The following is a 7,088-nucleotide window of genomic DNA, read 5'->3' as shown; positions in this document are numbered from 1 at the left end:
TTTTACCTGCTCCACTCCCTCAATTTGGAGTTTATGTGTGTGTATGTATATATATATATATATATATATATATATATATACAGTCTGCTAAAATGAATTCACAAACACATATATAGCATCCAAAGGTACATCTTTTTCCCTCTGATGATATTGTGCTCATGTCATATAAACGTAAATTTAATGTTTATTGAGTATTAATAGAAACAGCTGTAAGTGAAGATGATCAATTTGTTGTTAATAATAAACAATTATTAACTTCACAATCTTCATTTTCTTCTTCTTTAAATGAATATAAACCATATGTTTGAGACTTCTTCAACTGTAAGCATGGAAAACAATGAAATTTTGGAAAAATTAAATGAAAAGTATTTTAAAAGAATATTTGCATAGTATTCAAATACAAGGGGAATTTTCCTTGTTCCTGTCTGTCTCTGTCTCTCTTGTTTACTCATGCTTACATATCACACACACACATATATATGCATGATATATTTTACATTGTCTACAGTGCCATCATAAGGCACATGCACACTGGACAATTGACTGGAGAGAAGAGGGTATTATGGGTCTCAGGAACCAATTTTGACCACATTTAGGAAGTGTGTATTAAACCGTTTATTCTTCACCAACCTTTATAGATCTAGATTCTTGTACAGGCTCTGAAGGTTTTGTTAAGGCCACATCTTTATTTTGGTTATGATTTAACTCCTCTTTGTGATTGATTTTGGATGGAGCTCTGTTTTCTTTCCCTGAGCAATCATGCTTTTTTTCTTCAGCTTCTTTCAATTCCTGCAAAACAAATGTAAAATAGGAACAGAATTAACGAACCACATACAAAATGAACATAACTGGGAATAATAAAATAATTTACAGGAAATAAATATCATGTGATACCCATCAACATTAACAGTATCAAGCAAACATGTCTTCTGTTTCATTCTGATTTGCTATGATAACATTAGTTTGATGTTTGGAAGTCACTGATACCTGTAAAGAACAGGATCTTGCCTTATCTCTCAGTATTTCATGACTTCTTCCAAAGGTTTTTATGTCTGTTTAGCTTTATTGCGTTCAGCGTGTGTTTATGTATGTGTATACACTTATATGTGGCTGTATGTGTATGCAAGTATAACTGCGTGCATGTGTGTGTGTGTGTGTGTGTGTGTGTGTGTGTGTGTGTGTGTGTCTGTGTATGCCCTATCCACGTAAATAAACATCTCTCTCTCTGTATGTGTATATATACAGACAGAAAGAAGTGAGGGGAGGGGAATTTTTGCACATGGCTCAACAAAGTGATTCCCAATCTGAGGTCTATAGAAGTAATAAAACCTAATGTGTGTGTGTGTGTGTGTATGAGTTTGTGCATAATGTATATAGATACAGGTAAATACACACACATAAGCAAAGATTGTCTATATGTGTGTATGTGTGTGTATATATAAAGCAGGTATTACCGAATAGTTCAGGAGAGATGTTGCATGATAGAGAGACAAAGCAGAGAAATCTGTGAAGGCTAAAAAGGTACAAAGACATATATCTGTTGGATGTGTAATGTTAACTAGCATGAGAGGTGGAGGGTGTGTGGGCTAAAAAAAAAGGGACTGAGGATTAAAGGAACCAGTCGATGTGTAGAGATGAGATAATGGAAGCGAGATAAATGTGTTGGTATAAGTATGTGATGTGAATGGTTGATGAGATTTGGTGAGTTGAGATGTTGTGCTTTGAAAGCAAAATGTTCCTATGACAGAAGAAAATTCTGGAGGAAACGGTGAGGCTGATGCTGAAGAAAATATGATATATAGACAAAACGAAAAACTGCACCAAAAGGAGTGGCAATTATGCTGTACATTGGATCGATACAACTGATAACACATGTGTATCTGTGTGTGTGTGTGTGCGTGTATGTGTGTATGTATATATATATATATATATTTATAAAAGATGGAGGTGGAAATAGCGCAGAAGTAAGTCTAAGACATTTCAATATATATATATATATATATATATGTATCAACCCCTGGACTTATTTCTTAAGCCTAGTACTTATTCTATCAGTCTCTTTTGCCAAACCACTAAGTTACGAGGACATAAACACACAAATATTGGTTGACAAGGAGTGATGGAAGGACAAACTAGACATGCACACACACACACACACACACACACACATATACGACAGGCTTCTTTCAGTTTCCGTCTAACAAATCCACTGACAAGGCTTTGGTCAGCTCGAGGCTATAGTAGAAGACACTTGCCCAAGGTGCCACGCAGTGGGACTGAACCTGGGACCATGTGGTTGGGAAGCAAGCTCCTCACCTTACAACTACATGCATATATAAAGAAAAGAAGTATCTGTTTTATCATTGATATTGCATGTCCTGGTGATGACAAAGTAACGGTAAAAGAAGTGAATCAGGTCAGATATGATTTGAAATGCTGTCTCTCATAATGGTGATGATATTCAATAATTCAATGCAAGACTCAACATAAATTTTAAGAAGCTGAAGCTGTCATTAAAAAGAAGAAAATTAAAAAAGTTTGGAAACTACTGCTTTAAAATATTTCATACTCAGCACATGACACCAGTACATAAATGTCTACTTATTTTATTGACCTCTGAGTGATGAAATACAAAGGCAACAGAGGCATAAACAATTCAATTAATAGAATTTAGGTGGTCTTTATAAAATGCAGACATCAATAAAAGAAATGTTAAAAAATTATGAAAAAAGAACCAAAACAAAACATAAAATGCCATAAACTGCTTTAATAGATTTTAGACTTTTCAAATTTGAGTCTTATCATATAATGGTTCAAACTTAATAGTTAAAAATATTCAGCTATTTATGTTTGCAGCATTATAAACAACTTATAGCTAAGAAATATCTTTAAAATATAATTTTGGTTTTCAAATGAACAATAAACAGTAGACTCTGAATTTAGTTTGATATTGGCTTGCTCGAAAAAGTTAGCTAGAAATTCAATCTGGTAACTAATATTATGTAAAATTTGTTTTTATAGAAACTTATGATTCTATGTCTTTCAACAATACCAAAAGCATTTTTTAAAAGTGTATTTTTAGATAAAAAGATAGCAAAGAACTATCTCAGTTTAAAAAAAAACAACTAAAAGATAAAAATACGGGTAAACAAGATTGCGAGTGTATTTGGTAGTTGGACTGAAAGAAGCATATCATATACATATACACATCTACCTACCTATCTACACACACACACACATGTATACTTATAGGTGTGTGTGAGTGTTTGTGTCTCCTTGTCTTGACATCATGTAATAGTTGTAAATGAGTGTCACTGTCATATAAGCAGTGTCCCTTATTTCTAGTCTTTCGCGACAATGTGTCCAATCATAGGAAAATATTACTTTACATGGAATCAGGTAAGGATTGGTAACAGCAAGGGTATTCAGCCAAAAAAAAATCTACCTCAATGAATTCTGCCTGACCCATGCAAGCATGGTAAAGTGGACATTCAATCAATGATGATACATCATCGTCATCATTGTTTAATGTCTGTTTTGCATGCTGGCATGGGTTGGATGGGGAGCTGCACTAGGTTCCAGTCTGAGTTGGCATGGTTTCTACTGCAGGATGCCCTTCCTAATGCCAACCACTGAAAGAGTATAGTGGATGCATTTTATGAATCACCAACATGAGTGCCAGTTAAGAAACACCAGCATTGGCAATGACTACAATCTCACTTGGGTTGACAGGTCTTCTCAAGCACGGTATATAGCCAAAAGTCTTGGTTACTTATCACTACCTCTGTGAGGCCCAAAGTTTGAAGGATGCTTTTTTAATGTCACTGGCACAGGTGCCAGTTATGTGACATTGATGCATATACAAAGCTGTATAAAGGGAAATTACTAATGTGTGTTGTTGCTGAATGCCTTTAGCCAATGATCTATATTGGTGATGGCAAAGATGATTATTTGATCAGTAAAAGTTTTCAGGGGGAATTTGTTATAATACTTACACCTGTAGAATATCTCACACTTTCTGTTAAACATTGCATGTCAAACAATAAAACTTCTCTGACCAGCAGAGGCACCATTTAATATCACTGAAATAAGTGGCTGTAACTTTGATGATGTTTGAAATTACCAGCATGTTAATTATCTTATTCTGCCATTCATCAAATTCCTGCTGTATTGGGGAAGAGCAGAGGAGTTACTCTTATCTCTGACTGTAAATGAGTATGTGCCATGTACCTTATAACAAATGCATTTTTCATAAGACCAGTTTAGTTCCTCTATGTAACATTTGCAGTCATTATCTTTGTTCCATACACATGTGCCTTGGTGAGGCATTTGTGATTAACTAGACAAGACATAGTATTCTTACAACTGAATTCTCTCAGTTAAGGTGGTGGCGTTTCTGTTTGTATGATTTTGGTTGTGGTTAGACTTTTGAAATGAAATATTTTGAAGTAGCTGCAAAGCATGGTATAGGAAAATACTTAGTTATCAGATACAGAAGATTGTAGCTTATATTGGTTTTGACACTCATAGTGTATGAAAGTGGTGGTGGTTGGGTGAGGAGGGGGTTTAACTCAGATGCTGTTTCTTTTCTGATTTCTGATTTCTCTGTTGGATATTTTCAACATATTCTTATTTGTCATTATAGAAATTCGTAGCTTGATGGAATATATCCATGCTGGAGGACAAGTTAATATTTTCCTACTTATATTGTCAGCAAGAGAAAATGGATGCTAAAATGATGATGACGGTGATGGTGGTGGTGGTGATGATGATGATGATGATGATGATGATGATGATGATGATGATGACGATGTCAACAGTGAAAATGAGGAGACTCGTGAAGATGACAATGCTAAAGTGATTTAGAAAAGTTTGTAGAGTAAATATTGATAGTCTAAGAGAGAATCACTTACAAACAGATGTAAAGTTAGCAAAAAACAAAAAACAAAACAAAACAAAAGAGAACAAACAAAAAACAAAAACAAAATATTTCAAATACAAAATGTATTTAGAGATATATAATATATTTATATAGCTTTTATGAGTGAATGATATTTTGATACAAAAATATTTCCTGGCTTACATTAAAGTACACTTTTAAAATGATGAATTCTAAGTGTTCACTGACTGTTAAACTATATTTCCGTCAAGTTTTCCTTCCAATATCAACTTTTAATCCTTGTTTTCAGTTCAAATTCCATCAAGATTAATGTTACTGCTAGTTCTTATTGAAGGAGAAGGGGAGATAATCTCGGTTAAGTACAGGGGCTGATATAATTAGCCGTCGTTTCCCTCCAAATTTGAGGCCTAGTGCTTTAGGAAGCAATTATCATAACTTATTATTATTATTATCATTATTATTATTATTATTATTATTATTATTATTATTATTATTATTATTATTATTATTATTATGAGGGTGCATGGCTTAGTTATTAGGGTGTCGCACTCACGATCACTAGATCACGATTTCAATTCTAAGACCGGGTGATGTGTTGTGTTCTTGAGCAAAGCATTTCATCTCACATTGTTCTGCTATCACTTCGATACCTGATGTGTGGCACACTGTGCACCTGTTCAGGCAACATTGATTTGATGAAGGGAGTGAGTTAATGTGTGGTATGAACACTTGATCACTATAAGCAAATCATTCATGCAGGTTGTTTGGTAAAAGCTGAACTCGTACGTCATCTAGTTCTGCTGCCTACCACTTCTGCCTTCATCACTCTTGGATGGAGTGAGAAAAGCTTTGATGGTTAGAGGTGTCGGAGTGAGAAAGGCAAAAAAATTTATAAATGATAGGAAAGCTTGGAGAGTGTTCATGGCAGATGAGTGAATTTGATGTTGCTTAAAGGGGTACGGAACAAGCATGATGCGGCGGGGTTAAACCAGCATACACTGTCAGGCCCCACTGCTGATATGGAGGGGGGGAGTGCGCTCTATGCCTTGACCTGAGCATAAAACAGGGCTTGCCTCTCTGAGCTGGGAAATGAATGGAATGCCTGGAGTGTGTCTTGTTGTGGCTACCACCCACTAAAATATGGGGAATAGGCCTGGGTATATATAAAAAAAAAAAAAAATTCACAGAAGCAAAAACATGAATTACTAGAATCTGAGGAAATTAGTAATGGTCTGTGTTGGCAAATAATAATAACGTACAAATCTTTCACAAGGTGCAATAAATTACTTTGCTTTGAGGAAGAGGACAAGCTTACTGCTTAGGGTAGGAGTGGTCATTAAACGAGAGAGAGAGAGAGAGATAGAGACAGAGATAGAGAAATACAATGTTCATAATTAATATTGAATAAATAGGTTGTATAAATAGTGAGAATGAGAAAAAGTAATTAAGAGTGAAGGAAATGAGAGGTGAGGGGAAGTGACAAGGTGAAGCTTGTTAGTGGGAAGCTGTCTACCATAGTGAGGAGATAAATATAAGTAGGGGTGGGGGAGGTAGATAGCTCAATGTCAAAAGAACCTATCTATCTACATATACACATACCTATATATATATATATATATATATATATATATATATATATATATATATATATATACCTACATATATGCATACCTATACATATATATATAGATATACATGCACACACACACACACATCATCATCATCATCATCATCATCATCTTTTAATGTCTGCTTTCCATGCTGGCATGGGTTGGATGGTTTGACTGAGGACTGACAAGCCAGGAAGCTGTACCAGGCTCCAATCTGATTTGGCAAGGTTTCTACAGCTGGATGCCCTGCCCAACGCCAACTACTCCGAGAGTGTAGTGAGTGCATTTTACAGTCAAGTGGCACTGGCATCAACCACACTCAAATGGTGCTTTTTACATGCCACTGGCACGAGTGACAATCAGGCGGCACTGGCAATGACCACGCTTGAATGGTGCTTTTTATGTGCCACCAGCATTGGTGCCAATCAGGCAGTACTGTCATCGGCCACGACAATGACTTCACTTGACTCAACAGGTCTTTGCAAGCACAGTTTTGAATTTTGATATCACTGCTCAATATATTGAGCACATCTGAGTTGTTCTGTGAAAAAATTACTATCTTTTATTATTCAGTGTTT

At 35.3% G+C, this 7,088-nt stretch overlaps 1 long non-coding RNA gene across 1 annotated transcript in view; it reads right to left on the bottom strand.

The window, feature by feature from the left end:
- Positions 1-629: 629 nt before the first annotated feature.
- The window catches only part of LOC128250502 (uncharacterized), a 30,213-nt gene continuing 23,754 nt past the window's right edge, over positions 630-7,088 (bottom strand). Inside the window, exon 3 of the long non-coding RNA XR_008266515.1 lies at positions 630-789. This is a non-coding gene — a long non-coding RNA (uncharacterized LOC128250502). The remainder of the gene's footprint in view (positions 790-7,088) is intronic.

This window comes from Octopus bimaculoides, chromosome 2 (genome assembly GCF_001194135.2).
Source record: "Octopus bimaculoides isolate UCB-OBI-ISO-001 chromosome 2, ASM119413v2, whole genome shotgun sequence".
NCBI lineage: Eukaryota > Metazoa > Mollusca > Cephalopoda > Octopoda > Octopodidae > Octopus > Octopus bimaculoides.
The sequence above is the reverse complement of the archived record's forward strand: the minus strand, read 5'-3'. Positions and strand labels throughout refer to the sequence as shown.